This window comes from Pogona vitticeps, chromosome 3 (assembly GCF_051106095.1).
Source record: "Pogona vitticeps strain Pit_001003342236 chromosome 3, PviZW2.1, whole genome shotgun sequence".
NCBI classification, from domain to species: domain Eukaryota; kingdom Metazoa; phylum Chordata; class Lepidosauria; order Squamata; family Agamidae; genus Pogona; species Pogona vitticeps.
This window is the reverse complement of record NC_135785.1, coordinates 39,975,106-39,994,356: the sequence shown is the minus strand read 5'-3', so window position 1 is coordinate 39,994,356 and position 19,251 is coordinate 39,975,106. Positions and strand designations below refer to the sequence as shown.

At 37.6% G+C, this 19,251-nt stretch overlaps 1 protein-coding gene and 1 long non-coding RNA gene across 2 annotated transcripts in view; both read left to right on the top strand.

The window, feature by feature from the left end:
- Positions 1-18,693, top strand: part of LOC144587833 (uncharacterized) — a 46,676-nt gene extending 27,983 nt beyond the window's left edge. Inside the window, exon 2 of the long non-coding RNA XR_013543004.1 lies at positions 63-18,693. This is a non-coding gene — a long non-coding RNA (uncharacterized LOC144587833). The remainder of the gene's footprint in view (positions 1-62) is intronic.
- The window catches only part of CLSTN2 (calsyntenin 2), a 496,583-nt gene that overhangs the window by 243,519 nt on the left and 233,813 nt on the right, over positions 1-19,251 (top strand). The gene's annotated exons all lie outside the window — the stretch shown is intronic.

The following is a 19,251-nucleotide window of genomic DNA, read 5'->3' as shown; positions in this document are numbered from 1 at the left end:
CGATTTAAGAACATTTCGACTTAAGAACACAGTCCCAATATGGATTAAGTTCTGAAGTCGAGGTACCACTGTATAGGAGAAGAATAAAAAACAAAATACAGTATAATAGCTTTGATCTGGTGCTTTGAACACAGAATCATTAAATTGAACAGAACCTTTGAAAAGTGCAAAGGCATCTACAGAATAAAGAGTTTTTTATGTCATCTTTACTATGCCACTTGTAGAAAGTTACTATTTAGCATTATTCAAATCCCAAGTGATGGTATATTGTGCAAAATTATCTTTTAGCCCTGTAAAGTAATGCCTTCCATACAAAAAAAAAAAAAAAAAAAAAAAGCCCTCATGCACAGATGGGGGACAGATCAATACATGACTATTGAAGGGTCTATAAAATGGTATTACAGGTTGGTACACAAGCACAGTAACTTTACTATTACGGCATTTTACAATTGCATTCAACATTCCTTTTCATATACAGGATTATTAAATGTGGTTTATTTACTGTTTCATGTATTTATCATGTAAGGCGTATATTGAATTTATTTTATTGATTAGCTTTCGAAAAACATGTTTACATAGGCAAAAAATAAACACTCTAACAGGGTTAACCCTAAAACTCATTCCTTTAAAATACATACAAGTTTTAGATCTATTACAATCCAGTTTGCACTGTTTTAAAAACCTTATTATTTCTAACTTATAAATTACCCATGTTTCTCATCTTTAGGGGGAATAAATTTATTAATATCTTCATGATGCTGGAAACTTGCATTGTCAAAATAGAAAACTGTAAATATGATTGTATTCTGAAATACTTAAATAAAGATAATTTAATTCTATATCTAGTGAACTTCCAATGTGTTACCATTTGAGAATACTGCATATAACAGAACACAGCTAAGCTAAAAATTGGTTCTCTAGTGAAGTGTCTGAGAGTACTCTGTTTCTATTTTCAAGTGAGAAAACTATTATAAGCTCATGAAATGGCTTTTAGCACTGGAAAAGTCAGTGAACCAGCACAGTGGTGAAATAAATACTGTACTTTGAAGTTCATGAACTTAAACATTGCCAATATTCAAAATGATTGCATCTAAAAAGAGCAAATATCTCTGTATCTGCACTAGCAGGATGTAAAACCTGGTAATGTTAGATTCACGGTTCAAAAGGAAATTTTGTAATTGTGAATAGCTCTTAGTCTGAAACTTGCTCGATGGCAGCACAGATATATGTGCCCACAGAGCAATCCAAACCACTTTCCCATTAGATATCTGTATAGCAGAGAAACCTAATACATTTCTGACCTGCAGAGAAGGCATTCAGCCTAGGTACACGTCTGAGAAACAAAAATGAAAGAAATCTGATTCAGCTTTTGAACTAATGCTCACAGCTTGGTGGAAGACTGCATGCTTTGTTTGCAGATGGTGCCAGGCAGAAATGCCATCATGGCCCACACCAGAGAAATATTGGATCCGACCACCATTTCTAAGAAGTGCTTCCCACATTCCTCCTGGTCTGTCTTGAACCTATCCACAATGACTGGCATGTGGTCTTTAGGGTAGCAAAGGGCCCTATTGGGACCTGAGTACTATCTAGTTGACCCACTCTGGGCACCAAAGGGGGGGGGGCAACAGATTTCAGGACGCACCCACATTAGTTTGATCAGGATCTGGTATGCAACACGTTTACATATTTTCAAGAGGCTGCCTTTTCTTACTTATTTTCTTAATAAAATAAGTAAAATCTGTAATTTTTTACATAAATAAGACAAGGCAGTACCCTTATTAAACGTACCTTAACCTTCCCTTTTTATTATATTATTTTATTATTCATGAATTTTTGTACTTAATCTCATTTTATTTGTTCTTAACTTTACTGCCTATAGCTTCCAATCCATTATTATTCTATGTACTTATATTCTGTGACTTAATGGTCTACATGAGCAAGTGGAAATCCTGTTAAAACCTAAGGAAAGGAGAGGTTTCTGGCACCTAAACACAGGACCATAGAGGGTACCTCAGTACCTTCTCTCCTTCCATGTTTCCATACCCTCTCACAAGTTGTCATTTTCACTTTATAAGAAGCCTATCCTATGATTCATATCACATTTATTTTGGCAGATATGTGAATGAATTACTGAATAGTGCATTGTGAAAAAGGACTTACAGGTTCTTGAGTATCTTCTGGAAATTACCCATCACTTTCATTTCCCAATTACTCTTTTCTTTCAAGAACGGCTCAGTTTTGAGATCTTACATTTCACTTTCTTGTTTGCTTTTAGTGTCTGTGCAAATTATTCTTTAATCTTTGCTTTCAGTAAGGGTTTTCAAAAATGACAGTGCTATGTCAACAGAGTCTGTGTTTCTTACTCCTGAACATTAGATGAAGATATATTACATATAGCTTAGACATAATTGGATGATTTGAGATATAAAGACAGCAAAAACAGTACTGTGAGAAGATAATGGTCCTCCATTTCTAGTTTGTATGCATTCGGGTGTTGTAAATGCAGTTATCAAAAGCATCCTTTCTACTAAGTAGTATTTGTGATGTGAGGTACTTGTTAGAAACAAATGCAGAGGTGAAAGCAATATATTTTGTTACAAAGTTCTAGATCAATGTCTTTGGTCCATTATGCTGATGATTAGTGATGGAACATGTCTTAGTGGGTGATTTATATTGGTGCTTAAGTGACCATTTCTCATGTAAAATGAATATGCAATAATGTGCGTATGCACACACATACATGCATATATTGGCTGACCCTGTTGGCATAACTTTCACCATGCAACTAAGATGAAATCATCACTCCACAATGGTAATAACTGGTGTAATTTAATTAAAACCTTCATGTTTCATTAGGCTTCCGCATGTCCCTGCCAATATACATAGTGGGCGTGGGATGGATCCCTGCTCCAGAGTATCTGTTCTTGATCATCCCAGAGTGCAGGACATGCAACAATGGGGTCAAGCTACAGGAATCCAGATTTCAATTGAATTTTAGGAAAAACTTCCTAACTATTAAAGCAGTAAGAAAGTGGAACCAATTACCTCGAGAGGTGGCGGGTGAACACTCCGACACTGGAGGCATTCAAGAGGAACTTCGACAACCACCTGCCAGATATCCTTTGATTTGTATTCCTGCACTGAGCAGGGGATTGGACTTGATGGCCTTATAGGCCCCTTTGAATTTCACTATTCTGTGAAGGTCAGGGGATTACTGCACACAAAAGACCAGCTAATGACACCCATCAACCACAGGGAAAGATAATCTCCCCTCCTTATCAAAACAATACATCCACAACAAAACACATTAATCAACCATCTCCTGATTAGAACAATAGCCTACCTCACAAACTAGCCTTCTCACAGCCATAAATACTCCACCCGCTCTCAAGCCTACCCAGAGCACAGTTTGCTGTTCTCTGAAGATGCCGGCCACAGAGACTGGCGAAACGTTAGGAAGAACCACTTTCAGAACACGGCCAAGAAGCCCGAAAAACCCACAACAACCATTAGATACCGGCCGTGAAAGCCTTCGCAAATACAATAAAATGACTGCTTTGTATTTATTGATAATGTTTTTAAGCACATGAAGCTTGGTTACATAGGGAACAAATTACTCCAAAGTCACATAGAATGTCCAGAATGGAACTGTTTGTTCAACTCGTATCAGTGAAAAATATGAATGAACAACTGGTAAATGTGACTGCTGGTGGTGCCTACTATCATCAAGCAGAGTATTTTAACATTTTTAAATTCTATTGATGTCTTTCGGCAATAGGAGGAGTGAGAGAGATGTAGCTCTCTCTCTTTCCTTGCTTTCTTATCATTAAGGTCATGGGATGGAGACAGTGTGCAAAATTCTCCATCCAGTGCCCAAAATCCCAAGGCCACTCAGAATTCCTGGAAGCTTTTTGTAACTACATCTTCTTCCTCCCCAAATGTGTATGTTAAATAAATCCATGCGATGCATCTTATGTCTCATTTAGCCCCAAGTCTGTGTATTCAGGAACAAGGTTGGTTAAAAAGCCTTTAACATTTAAGAAGCAATTACATAACATTCTGTGACATGTGCCAAAGGCAAAAAAAAAAAAAAATAAATTAAAAAATTATTATAGAGTGAAAGGCATATGGTGGTACTTGCCTTCTGATGCTATCCGTCTAATTAATGCAACTGTTAAAAAAAAGAGAGAGAAAATTGAAATTGTAAAATCCTAACTGCTGCAGCATAGTAATATTCTTTTATTATTAATCCCACATCCAAGGATCAATTAATTTACTTCCAAGGCATTTATACAGTAATTTCTATGCAAAGCATTTCAAAGAACACTTGCCCAATAATCAGGTAGTTATAAGCAAGTATATGATCTTGTTGTACTTTTAAAAAGGGGTGCAGCATTTTTCCTTCTACAAGGGGTACATGTGAAATATATTGGGACTCTCAAATTAGCTACTTTGTCTTATTCATATATTTAAGAGGTAGGGGTTATGATCACATTTCACCTGGAGAAAGTCTAAATCATAAGAATGTCTTTTCAACCATAAATTCTGTGTTTGTCCTCCTTTTCAGTCCACTGGCTTGTGGATTCCAACAAAACTCAATATCAAGCATCAAACTGATGGAATGCAATGGACATGCCTGCCTATGTTCTTCTGCTGTCGTTTTCAGCACCAATTCAGACTTGCTTCTCAGTTTTCCAAGGCAGTTTTAGGGGATGTTGCCAAGGGCTGTGATGGTGAGGTGAGACTGGACATGTTTCCATCAATGGATATATTACCAGTTGGTTTCTAACCTAATTTAAAAATGCTTTGGTCTCATTGGAATCAATGGGAAAACTGATTAGGAAAGTGTCGGTTTGCATGAGGAGTCAGATATCCTGCTCCTGACCACTGTTTTGTGCTCCATGTGTAGATAGGTTTTTTGCTTCAGACTGCCGCTCTTCAGAACTCTTGGTCTCCTTATGGTGGTAGAATTATGAGAAAATATTCTGGAAAAGTAACATTTCAGGAATGCACTATAATAATTGCAGTATTTAATTTGATCCTAAATTAGTTTTGCTAGAATTATTTTTGGGGCCAAATGAAAATGTATAGACAATTCCTTATGGAGGTTTGCAGAAAGATTACAGGGAAATGAATGAAGATCTGTCTTTGGAACTTTTGTATAGGTACATTCCTTTAGTAGAGAAATTAACTGTGCAGTTCAGAGATAAGTAAATCTGAATTGGAACAGCTATTTGGTACCAGTTTTAACAAGACAGCAACAAAGACAGACAAAATACAGAACAAATTTTGCATGGAAATCTTGGGAAAACATGCTCTTAGACAGCCAAGAACATTTCAAGAGGTCTCAAATGTATAATCTAAATGAGTACAGAACCTACCCTTTTTGAAAACAACGAGCTTATTAAAAAGAGAATAAGAGCTTTTACTGGTGCAACTTTATGACTGTAGAAATGAATTTTTATGAATCATATTGTTACATGATTGTTATGTTGAAATATACCTAATTAAAATATTATAGTCAGTAACAGGGTGAGGGCAAAGATGGAGCTGTTTCTTTCCTCACAGTTGCAGATGAACTCGTTCTGAATCCCTAAACAGGACTTAAAGGATGACTAAATCTGTATATACATCCCAGTAGTCCCAAAGGTTTCTTCTCCAAACTTCCAGTGCCACATTTTAACATGTAATATATTATGTGATGTCCTCAGACAACTAGTAAGTCCAGCTTCCAGAAAGTATGTACACATTGATGATAGTGAAAGATCCCAAACGTTTTCTTTATTTCTGAGTTGTGCAGTGGTGGCACTAGCTATCATCGAAAATGTCAGAAGAGGAACGATTAATGTCGCTGTATGTGTTGACATTGGAAACTGTAAAGCTGGTCAGGTTTTGCTGAGTCAGTTATCTTGGGAGAGACAAGAGAAACTACTGTGTAACCAACAATAATATATTGGCTTTTTAAAAATTATACCTGCATGGTAGTGCAGCTATGCCACTGTGCAGCAGAGCAAATCAACATTCTAAAAGGTGATCTAAAAATGGAGGCAGGTCAAACAAAAAATTATAACATTGAAGCTGGACATTGGATGGACACCACATTTGGTGCAGATATAGCAGGCAGTCTTTTCTTGCTCTGTTTCAAATTTAGGGACGTTCGGACAAAGGGTTTTCATGTTACAATGTTTTAAAAGTAAAACTGTTTACCTACCCACTCTGGTGTAGAAACTAGACATGTTTTACTGTATACACCTTTATGTTTTGCTGTATACACCTTTATTGGAAGCAGCCCATAGTGGTCGACCAGACCAGATGGGTGGGATATAAATAAATAAATAAATAAATAAATAAATAAATAAATAAATAAATAAATATCCCCAGATTTAAAACAGCTCGTACAATTAAACAGTATATTAAAATAGAATAGTTGTGTTTTCAGAGCATTGTTGTTGTTAAGAGCCATCAGGTCACTTTCCAACATATGATGACCGAATGAATCAGTGACCTTCAGAAAGTTCTATTAATAATAGCCATGTCCAGCTCATGCAAAGCCAAAACCATGGGCTTCAGAGCACAAGAAGCCCCTATTAAGAAGGATTTTCTTCTTCTTCTCCTTTTTTTTGTGCAGGAAAGCTTTTGTCACCTCTCTTTTAATTCTTGAAGGAAGAAAACATGTAGTGGAGGCCTAGTTAAAAGTTATTTTGCACAATCTGTGTTTAAATACAATAGTATTAACTTAACAGGTATACAAAATGCTGTCTTCACCTCAAAGGAATGAATTTTTGATCCGTTATGTTTCTGTGGTTTGTAAGACTGCTCTTTTCTGTTTATTAGTTTAGTAGATCAATAGGTACATTAATTTCTACAGAAAGACGAGGGCCTTAATCAGAACTAAATTGTGAGGCAGTTATTAATTAGTTGGCTTCTCCCTTATGACTGGATTTCCATATGAGAATCAAAGACAGAAAAGCAACCCAGTAGTGTAAAAACAAATCATGTGTAACACGTTAATACCCCATTTCTTAAATGTAGTCGTAATCTGAATGCAAAGTATGCAATTTCGAGTCCAGAATTGAAATAATAACAAAAAAATGATCAGGAAGAACACTTAACAAGTGAGTTGTTGATCTTCAGAAAACGATTGTTACATTACAGCACCGAGCTTCAGTTGTGACATTACTGTATTTTGGACCATGTAAATAATAATGTTGCCAGGTTTCAGGGTATCTGTTGAAGTCTCTGGGAATTGCTGTGCTTCTCCCGGTCTCAAGGCAGACAAATCCATCTTGGCCTGCATCTGTGCTCACTAATTCCATGCAAAAATATTTTCTGTGTGCAGTGTTCGAGCAATGTTAATATACCAATGGTCAGGGATGGAGGAAAGGATAGGGGAGAGAACCAGAAGCACCATGTAGTTAGGCCTATCATGCATGACATGTGAGAGCTGCAGAGCAGGTGGGCGGGGGTGGGGTGGGGAATCTCCATATGGCATGTGCAATGTAGATGAGTATTTGTGAGATGCAAGAACATTTTGCCACCTATCTGGCCACCAAAAAATAAAAACAAATAAAATCCATCCCCCATGCATGATCTGAGTTGCCATATTACCTGAATTGCCATAGATATGAGAAATAGAGATAAAAGTATTTCTTTAATAGGATTTGGGGAGAACATCTGATACACCTGTGCAATCTTTCTTCTGTATATAACAATGGAAAATAAAGTGTCTTATCGACAGTCAGAACAGTTATGCTTGTAACCCAGTGCTGACTATTCTTCAGAGCAGTGGATCTCCAAGCGCTTCCTCAATACTATGCACTTGCAGTTAACAAGAAAGTCATATTTAACCAGTTTTCTTGGTTAAACAGATACTCCAGGGATTCAAGATACATTTGCTAAGTTGTACATTGATACAGCTGAGTGGAAGAAACTATGCCCAAGTGAACTAGGTACCTGCTGAGTTTGCTGTCCAAGTGCTAAATGTGGATGGGCAAATTCATCGTGCCTGAGGTTTCTACTTAGAATTCTTTATTATTCAAGTGATAAACTAGACAGACCTTCAAAAAAATGATACAGTCACAGAACAGACTGTTATTTGATGTCTCTTACAACAGGCGAATGTTATCTTTAAAATATGCCCACCCAACCTCTTGGCTATGCATCTAGGTAATTACTTCTTTCTTTTCTTCACCAACCATGTCAGTTGGAAAAGGGAAAGATTTATCTGCCATTCCTTTTCCCTTGGCATTAGATCATGATGGGATGTCAATCTATAACTTCCACAGGACTTTCATCTCCAGTGATGCACTGCAGTCCTCAACTGTGGAAGAAAATTTATCCCCTAACTCAGTAATCATCATCAGTGATTGTGCAGGCAGTGGGGTGGAGATCTCGACACACAGGAATGAACTAGAGATGTGGACAAATCACCATTTTGGCAAGTCCTGCTTTGTGATCCATCGAAGCTGATGAAGCATGAATCTCCTCCCTATGAACTGATGAAACAATAGTTTGTCTTAAAAAAAAAAGTTGACCCCTCCACCCGCACAGCCTGCCCCCCTGCCCCCTTTCCACTACTCCTGTTGCCTCTCTACCTTGGCTGCCACAGACTACACTGCTGCTGCTGCCCCCACTATCCATGGAGGCCTGTCTCATGGTGGCCTCTGCAGCCACCATCCAGCACCACTTGCTGTGATGGTCTCCACTGCTATGGCCTGTCTTTAATTTTTTTAAATTTATTTTTTTATTTTTAACAACTAGGGATAAGGTAAGTGTGGGGGTGCCATTCCCAAGGTTGCTAAGCTGCCCACCGTTCTTCTTCTTTCTCATAGGTGCTAGAGAGCTTGCATAGAGGTTTTCCTTAGGCCAGTTATAATGGCATGATGTAACCATTGTCCTATCTGAACTTTGTAACCTATCTGTATACTGTCCACTATCTGTGAGCTTGTAAGGTTAATAAAAGCACAGTCCTCCTGGGGGAAGGGCAGAATTCATTGGGAACCCATTCGGCATTATTCTTCTAATAGTCGCCCACCAGGAGCATTGCTGGCAGACATCCCTGTGTGTGTGACTTACGTCTTTAACTTCTATCTCTAAGAGACTATTTGCTGTCCTAATTATCTGGTGATCATCACAAAGCCCATCAGCCTTCTCATTTTGTGACTCCCACAGGTAAGGAGTACAAAAGGTAGAGGGGGATATGGGGGGGGGGAAGAGGGGAAAGGAGAACACAAAATGTAGTCATCCAATCTGTTCATGTTGTCATATCAAGTCGACTTTTCACCTTTCTACAATTTGATTACCCTCCAGGTTTCAACTTACAGTTACATCTTAATTTAATTCTATGTTATTCAAGCACTATCTGGTGACTCAAGCCATTTATATAATAAATCCCATCATTCAGTTGCCTTTTGTATTGGACAGTCTTTCAACACTTCTGATAGAATATCCATTTCTGCCGCTTCCCATATCTTCTCAATGAGTTCCTCTTGTTTCGATATCTCCGATTTCTTCCAGTTCTTAGCACAAAGAATTCTGGCTGTGGTGACTATATATATAAAACTAGGTAGTTCTTTGTCTTACCTATATTATCTGGTATAATGCTCAGTAAAAACAATTCTGGGATTAGTGGAACATTACAAAGCAGTATTTTTTGTAACAGAGTATGTTGTTGTTGTTTAGTTGTTTAGTCGTGCCCGACACTTTGTGACCCCATGGACCAGAGCACGCCGGGCCCTCCTGTCTTCCACTGCCTCCCAGAGTTGGGTCAAATTCATCTTGGTTGCTTCAATGACACTGTCCAACCATCTCATCCTCTGCCGTCCCCTTTTCCTCTTGCCTTCACACTTTCCCAACATCAGGGTCTTTTCCAGGGAGTCTTCTCTTCAAATGAGATGGCCTTAGCACAATATGTACTGCTATCCAATACTGTTTCACTACTCTACAAGTCCACCACATATGGTAAAACCTTCCCTCTTGTGCTTCACACTTCCAACAAACATTTGACACCTTTGTATAAATTTTTGACAAATTTTTTTCAGAGTCATATACCACCTATAAAACATCTTATATATGTTCTCCTTGAAATTTACTGATTTTGTGAGCTTTATGTTATTTTTCCATATTTGCAACCATTGATCAATATCAATATTATGTCCTATATTTTGTGCCCACCTAATCATACATTCTTTTACCATTTCATCTTGCATTTTAATTTCAAGCAAATAATCATACATTTTCTTAATTACTTTATCATTTGAGCCCAGCAGAAGTTTATCGAATGTCATTCGTTCTGTGTAAAACTCTCTATTTTATCTTTTCTATACCTAGATTCCACTTCTGCTATGGACCACAGTCTAGATATATGTTTTGTATTTCTAACTCTTCTTTGGACCTTAACTCACAATCATTTTAATAGATTTTGATATCTTAAAAGTTTCACTTCTGTCACGAGGTTAGGTTGTGTAAAGGCCTCTATGGGTGATACCCAGCCCTGGTGTTTTTTATTAAATCTGCTGGATGATCTTTTTCCAAATCCCTGGTAGGGCTCTTCTTATCATATGTGAGTTGAAGTTTCTCTGCTCTTTATCTTTTTTTATACCATAGAAAAGCATGCCAACCTAACTGTAAATCATGTCCTTTCAATGTGATTAGTCTATCATTATCTAAAGTTATTCATTCCTTTATCCAGACTAATACACAGACTCTATAATACAATACCCAATCTGGGAGACCAAAACCTGCTCTTTGTTTGGCATCTTGCATTGCTTTGATTTTAATTCTTGTTTTTTTACTTTGCCACACAAATCTCATGATTATCTTGTTAAGTTCTAGGAACTTAATGCTATGGCCTGTCTTAAGGGAATCTGGGTTGCCCTTTGCAAAGATGGTGGCTACAGCTTCCCTGCCTAAGTGAAGCTGCAGCTGCCATCTTTGCAAAGGGCAGCCTGGATTCCCTTAAGGCAGGCTAAGGGAAACTGGGCTGCCCTTTGCAACTTTCCTACTCTGAAAGAAGCTGCAGTCACCATCTTTGCAAAGGGCAGCCAGTGTCCCTTATGGCAGGCCATGGCTGCAGAGGCCACCACAGCAGGCGGTGATGGATGGCAACGGCTGGCAGTACATGTGGTGGTGCTGGGCAGTGGAAGGTGGCAATGGCTAAGTTAGGGAGAGGAAGGGGTGTAGGATAGGCTGTGGGGTGGGTGGCTATGGGGCTGATTAGCCTGACAATCACTCATAGGCAGAATGGCAAGGCCATAGGAAGAGAGGGATATTCATCCCTTTGTATTCGTCAGAGTCTCTGGAACTGATGACTATGAAGGAATGAATGTTTAGCGATTTTTTACAAATATTGTGATCTGTTTTTTAATTCACCCCATGTCTAGAATGAACCGTATTTTGCTGTATAATCTAGTTCATTTATTTGTGGAAAGGCAGTCCAGTGAAAACAGGATGTATCTGAAAGAAAGAGAAATTGTTTTTATTCAGGTCAGAGGAGGACCCATCATACCAGTTCCAAGGTATAAATCATTCAGATGATTTACCATTGCCTTCTTCTGTGAAGTACTAGAAAGAGTTAGAATGCCATAAAACCCTCTGCCAGTGGCATCTTCTGTGAATGCTCTCCACTTCCATCATCATTGGAAGTATCAATTCTCTGATATTGACAAATCAAACACTTCCCTTGGTCTTCTGCAGAGGAGTAGGGGAAGTGTTTTCCTCTACCCTGCTAGATTATTGCTGATGCACTATATCACTGAATTTTTTTTAAAAAAAATATTTGATTTACTGTGTGTGAAGTATCAGTCAAAATGGATTACAGACAATTTCTTGATTGGCCTTAAACACAAGGCAAATAAAATGTTTTTTACAATGTAAATATATATTGTTTGTGTGTGTGTGTGTGTGTGTGTGTGTGTGTGTGTATGTATTTGTGTGTGTGTATGTGTGAGGGCATGCATATGCGTGCGTGCATGCATGCATGCATGCATGAGCAGGAATAGTGTACAGTTTCCCCATGTCCAGAAATGATATGATACTACTTGGTTAACAGGGACTTTTAAAGGGGAAATAACACGCTTGTGCAGACATTTTGCATGCTATTTCATTTCATTTCATTTCTCTTTCTTTCTTTCTTTCTTTCTTTCTTTCTTTCTTTCTTTCTTTCTTTCTTTCTTTCTTTCTTTCTTTCTTTCTTTCTTTATTTATTTATTTATTTATTTATTTATTTATTTATTTATTTATGTAAACCAATAACTGTTCATGAAGGTTTATCTGTGCTAGGTTTATGCACAATTGTTTGTTTAAAATGTTACATAGAAAAAAGTATGATTGTAAATTCCTTAGAAATATATTGATATATGAAACACTTTATAATTCTTGTGACATTTCTGATTTCTGTTATATTTGGAATCTCAAGATATTAAGGTCAAACTATTCCAAGCAAAGCAGCCTAGGAAAAAGTACCAGAACAGGCATTTTCACTGAGGCATCAATTCTTGTGATAACATCCAATGTATCTGAACATGGCATCTTTTTGACAACCAGCTGAAATCAGAAAGATTATTTTTGTACATGTTATACATTCTGCTTCTCATGTGCTATAATGAACTGTACGACTGAACAACATGTAGGAGTTTAAAATGCAAATCTAGCAATAATCTCACTCTAGTAAAATCAGTAATATGAATCTGCTCTGCTAAAGTGTGGCATCATGTCACATATGGCAATCTAAAAAAATAAAAATTCAAGTGTGTCCCCATCATATATACATAGGGAGCCAGGTGTTTATGCCATTTCCTATCTGTGGGCTTCTCACTTACATCTGTTTGGCTGCAATGGAAAATAGGGTGTTGTGTTGGGTAGCCCCTAAATGGATCCAGCAGCACTTTTGTAAGGCACATCCCTCTTTTTCAGATTTTTCTTTCCCTTTCTATGACATTTACCAAAAAGAGTAAATTTTGTCTGTACTCTTTAATTTGAAGAATGAAACACAGACCACAAACAAGAGGTGGGTGGGGGGAGAATCAGAATGGTCTGGAAGATTTGCATAGCTGCAAATTTGTGAAACACTCTTCTAGGTACGTTCAACCTTAATTTAACAAATTACCTTCTTAGAATAAAGAAAAAAGAATATAAAACTGTCCTGAAAGTGAAGCATTACCATTACTAAAAATAATGATGATCAAATCTTGAAATCAGTCAATTCTATGACTGCTAATGATCTTTATAGAGGTTTGAACAAAACTCTACTCATTGTTTAATAAAATAGCTCATGTTAGTGAAGTCTAGGATAATTGTAACAAATTTTATTCCACCAATCTTTGGCTCTTTATGACAAGGAGCTAGAAAGCCTAATTGGTGTCCTGTGGATAATAAGATTTGTGGGGAAGATGACATTCTGAATAATTTATGTCTAGATGACCAGGAACGGTGACTCCCATTAAAAGAAATGCAAACTTTTTATGTGACCGGCCTATCTGAGTAAGATTCCAGAATGTTGGAATATTAATTTCATCTTTCCAATTTGTAAATTGATCAGGAGTAATCATTCCAGCAATTATAGAGCCATTAACCTAAAATCACTGCAAGTTATATGCTACATATGTCCTTGATTATGCATATGTTAGATATGCCCTTGCCAATGTAGAAGATTGGGCCTATGCCAATACCATCATTTTTCAAAGAGTGAGCTTTTTGATCAGGATCTTCTGCCATGGACAGGACTTTTATTCAAATACATTTTCAAAATAAAGGCTATCTATACACTGCCTTAGTGGGTTTCAAATTATCCTCTGGATGCAAAGGATATTCACGAATCCACTCCAACCATTTTACTTAAACATGAGAGAAGGCTGATTGGATACACGCAAAATTCTAAATTCATAAATTCACTAATAGCCTATTCTTAACTGACCAAGATGACTTTGGAGTCCCAGTCTGTATGACCATAACTGGATGCAGACTTAATCAAGTAGAAGTGTGCAATGCTACTACCTAAGATCACTGAAATTCATCTGAGCTAATTCTAGGCCAGCTGAATCTAACCTGTCCATGCCAGCCCCATATAAGAATGTTGGAAATTCCTTAGGATTTAGGGTTGTGGCATGTCTCATTCTCGACATTTTTCTCACTATGCCACAACTGTGTTGGGAATTTCCTCTGAATCATAGAGATCTTCCACACTCACTCACTCACTCACTCACTCACTCACTCACTCACTCACTCACTCACTCACTCACTCACTCACTCACTCACTCACTCACTCACTCACTCAATCAATCAATCAATCAATCAATCCAATCAATCCAATCAATCAATCAATCAATCAATTTCACTCTCCCATTAATTCAATAGCATGTCCACTATTCTGTGCAGGAAACTGCTGAATGCCTTTTTTGGAGAATATGCAGGAAAGATGCCATTTTGCACAGATTGTTATAACAATCTTGTCCAGCTCGGTGTTTCTTCTGACTTTTGAGAGAAATCCTATGAAGGAAAGATGCCACTCTGTGCAGGAATTGCAATAACTCTGCTGCATTTCTTCCTTTCCCACCAAAAAAAAGGGGGAGAAAAGAGAAAGAAAAAAGAAGTCCAGAAAATTCCTATGAAATTCTGCTATTTCTTTGGGGGAAAAACACAAAGAAGTGTTGCAAAGAGGAAAAAGTCATTTTTACCTCCTCTTCTTCCAACAGCAAGATGCTGTGAAATTCACATCCTAGGTCTCCTTTTTGCCCTGAGGATGCCTTTGTGAGTCTTGGGTCATGGGTTGTCTTGAACAGCAAAAAGTCACTGCCAGATGAATGGCAGTGGTTCCAATCCCCAAAGCATGACTGATGCTGAAGAGTTTTGACTATTAAAGCCTCCTTGAGCCTCCCAAAAGCTTCCCTGGGGTACAGAAGAACCCTAAGGATCCTCAGAACCTGAAGTGGCGGGGTGGGTGGAGGAAGCATTCAATTCAATTCAATTCTGTATTAACATTGCAGGTTGGTGGTCACATTTTAGTTGCATGGCAAAAAGTTACACCAATAGAATTTCAGCCAATATTACTTAACTTCATCCTGAAGGGGGAAGACTTGTACTGAGAATCAATTGAATAATGATTTAGTTGCCATGACAGCATAGCATACTGAACTATACAATTGATCTTTTTCCATTTTGGTCATAATTCTGGGCAAAATGTGCACAATTCATTACTTTTCAAGATGTTGCTTGGAAAAGAAGAAACTCCATCCATAGTCAGATACCTTTGATCTAGCCTAGGTTTGTTCCAGCATTGTCCCTGTGTCTTTGAGCTCAATGATATTTGGATTTAATTTGGACCTTCCCTCACACATCCACACCCCACAACTTCAGCACCATCTTTCTGTTTCTTCTTTAGGAAGATTGTGCCAAGCACATTTTGACTGCTGAGTTTAGAGATCAGCTGGCAGAAGGGGTTTTTCATGGCCAGAATGTAATATCTTCGGACCATAATTGAGTTCGATTTGCATTGTTCACCTCCATTCCCCTGCTCCCCTCATGCACCTCAAAATCCAAATTTAAGCAACCTGGTGGTTTTGGTATTACTGTATTTTTCTGTGAGCCAAAGTCCTGAAATGCTCTAGTATTATTTTTTAAATATGAAAGTGCACTTCATCATCATATATTATTTAAGTTAACACTAATTCACTCTTATCTTGCCAAGAAAACAATTTTAAATATTTATTAGGGAGTCGTGTGAAAAATAAATTACAAAGATTTTCATTCCATTCACTAAATGTTATTTTTCATCCTTATTTTTGTACCCCGCATTGGTGATGAAATCTGCCTAGAACATTGAGAAGCAGCACATGAGGGCAGGTTAATTTATATTAAAAAGCTTTATGAATTTAAATAATAATTAAATGACATGCTTCTTTTCAATATTTACACTTGGTTGGCATTCATAGGAAGAACAACCGAGGAATACAAATTGTTGCATGTTCTTCATTATTTATGCCTTGGCAGAGATTTATAGATCTACACATATGCACAAGCATATACTTTATGTCTGACCAAAGTGTACCAACACATATAAAGAGCTTCTTCCATCTGTGCCAAACTCTCATTTTGCTGAGCAGAGGTTCTGAGGAATGTGCTTGCTCACATTCATGCATGTAGTTATGAACCCAGCTTTGTCAGAATTATGTGTGTGTTCTGTGCTGTCAAGTTAGAACCAACTTATAGTGACCCTAATATGGCTTTCAAGGTAAGTGAGTATTTAAGGAGTGGTTTTACCAGCTCCACTCCTCCCATGACCAAGTGAGGATTCAAACCCTGTTCTTTAGAATCCTAGTCCATCAGAATTATAGCTGTGCACAAATGGCCTTTCAAAATTCTTCGCCCTATTTACAGGAGGAGAAATGGAGAAATTTCTCCATGGAGTAGCACTGGCAACCCACAGTTCAAATCATGCCCACTCCTGTTTTAGGACATTTTGGGATGCAAGCAGATACCTGAAAAGTTTTGGAAATCTTTCTGCACATAATACTCAAAATAGTTCTCGAGGATTAAGAAAAGAAATTCACTAAAATGTTTTCTAAGATATTTTGGCATAGCAAAATATCTCATTTTTCATGGTTCAGCACCTTCATTAGAATTTCCATCTGTTTTGGTTCTGAGAGGTCATTGTAGACACATATTGGCTGAAACCCAGTAGTACATTGCTTCTAGTGTGTAAGCTCATTAAATCAGTGGGGATTTCTTGCATCAACTCCTTTGTAAATTCCATTGGGTCAAGTGGGCCTACTTCAGTTGTAACGTACTATTAGTTTTCAGCCTTTTTTTCCGTGGCAAATACTATAATGCAGCACTTTTCCAGTACGCCTCTGAGAAAAGGAAATAAATGTGTCCTTGTCAGAATTTTGCCTGGGCAGTGATAGTCTTCACTTTATCTCTCTCCCTCTCTCTCCCCCCCTCCCTCTCTCACACCATATATTCTGGCTTAGTTTCAGTGTGGCTTCTTGATGGCTGTCAAACACTTTCACTCAACCATTGATATGTGCCTGCCTTCTTCCAGTTATTTCCAAGATTCGTCCAACTATTCATTTCATTTATAGTAGATGAAATCCTATCTCTACACTGTCCAAAAAGGAGGATTTCATCAGCCCAAAAAGGAAACATTGACAATATTTAATTGAATTTAACTGAAAACTTCATATCTCCTATTTCAGGATCTAGAGATCCCCAGGGCTCCGTTTTGCCATGCGGAAGCCTTTGGAAGTCTCGGATCATGGGATGTCTTTAACAGCAAAAGGTCACTGCCAGATGAATGGCAGTGGTTCCAATCCCCAAAGCATGACTGATGCTGAAGAGTTTTGGCTATTAAAGCCTCCTTGAGCCTCCCAAAAGCTTCCCTGGGGTACAGAAGAACCCTAAGGATCCTCAGAACCTGAAGTGGCGGGGTGGGTGGAGGAAGCATTCAATTCAATTCAATTCTGTATTAACATTGCAGGTTGGTGGTCACATCTTAGTTGCATGGCAAAAAGTTATACCAATAGAATTTCAGCCAACGTTACTTAATTTCATTCTGAAGGAGGAAGACTTGTACTGAAAAGCAATTGAATAATGATTTAGTTGCCATGATAGCATAGCATACTGAAGTATTCAATTGATCTTTTTTCCATTTTGGTCATAATTCTGGGCAAAATGTGCACAATTCATTACTTTTCAATATGTTGCTTGGAAAAGAAGAAACTCCATCCATAGTCAGATACTATTACAAAGAAGTCAACATAGACTGCATAATACATCATCTGCTCAGTTTGAGTCCTTCCTTGGCTGTGTTTGCTGTTCCATTCTAAGCACCTCCTTTCTTTGTCATTCCCTGTTTAACTACTGCAATAATAAAAGTGGATGCACTTTTATTATAGCCGTAGTTAGATAGCGATTTGCACACAGTTTTTTGCCAACTCTATAGGATCCCAAACTTTGCCAAATATTTTAAAGCATCCTGAGTGAGGACGCCATGAATCTCAGGTTCATCAAACCATTACATGTTGTCAGCATAATAATTTTGACGAACACTATGAATGCTTGCCACATTTTATGTAAATATCACACCTATGCATTCTTTGTATGATAATCATTTCCATATTACTGGTAATATTATTGGCTGCATTTCACAGACTAGTTAAGTTTTGATGAGTTCTGTGAAACTTCTGTGAAGGTGATGATTTACTTTGCTATAACAGGGTATCAATATCTCTGTGTGTAGTAAGACATACAATTTTAAAAAAGCCAACATACATCTACAAACTAGATTGTATTTCAGAAGAAATTGCCTGTTACTGTTGCTTAAACAAACAGGGTCAGCCTTAATGAGTATATGCAGGCAGATACAAGCATATAACATGTGTAGTGTGCTGAGCTTGGTCTATAATGTTTGCCATTTTGCCATCAAACCAAGAAAACAATACCAAACTGAAGAGGAAAAACAGCCACCCACAAATAATGTATTTCTGCAATACATCAAAGGGTTCACGGACCGCATGGGGAAACTTTTGAAAAAACACAACCTATAAACAGTATTCAAACTCACTACAAAAATACAACAAATGTTATGGTCAGCAAAGGACAAAAGGGACCTCCTCACCACTGCAGGAGTATACCAGATACCTTGCAGCTGTGGCCAGGTATATATTGGAACCACAAAAGGCAGCATTCACAGCAGAATCTTTTTTTCCTCTTAGTATTTTATTTTTAAACTACTAGGAAAAGGGTAGGGAATACAGAAGGTAAAAGGGAGTGGAAGGGATGAGGAAAGGGTTTTAAGGATAGGAGAACACAAAGTATACAATCATCCAATCTATTCATATTAAGTATACAAGCATCTAATTATTCATTTTTCAATGCAAAAAAAACACACAACTTTATACTTTTTTTACTGTTTGATTATCCTCTAAATATCAGCTTATATTCATGTTTTAATTTAAATCTAAGTTATTCCAACTCTATCAGGAAATCGAGACCAATTATAAAATACATCCCCTCTTTCAATTTCCTTCTGCCTTGGACATATGTTCAGCATGCCTGAAAAAGTATCCATTTCTAGCACTTCCCATATTTTCTCAATACACTTCTCTTGTTTCTGTGACTCTATTTTCTTCCAGATTTGGGGATATAAAATTGAATCGAGGACAGTAATCTGATTTTTAACATCACCTTTCCTGACTATTGTTGCTAAATAGCTCACAGGGTAACTCTTAATCTCGTCTATGTTACCTGGCATCG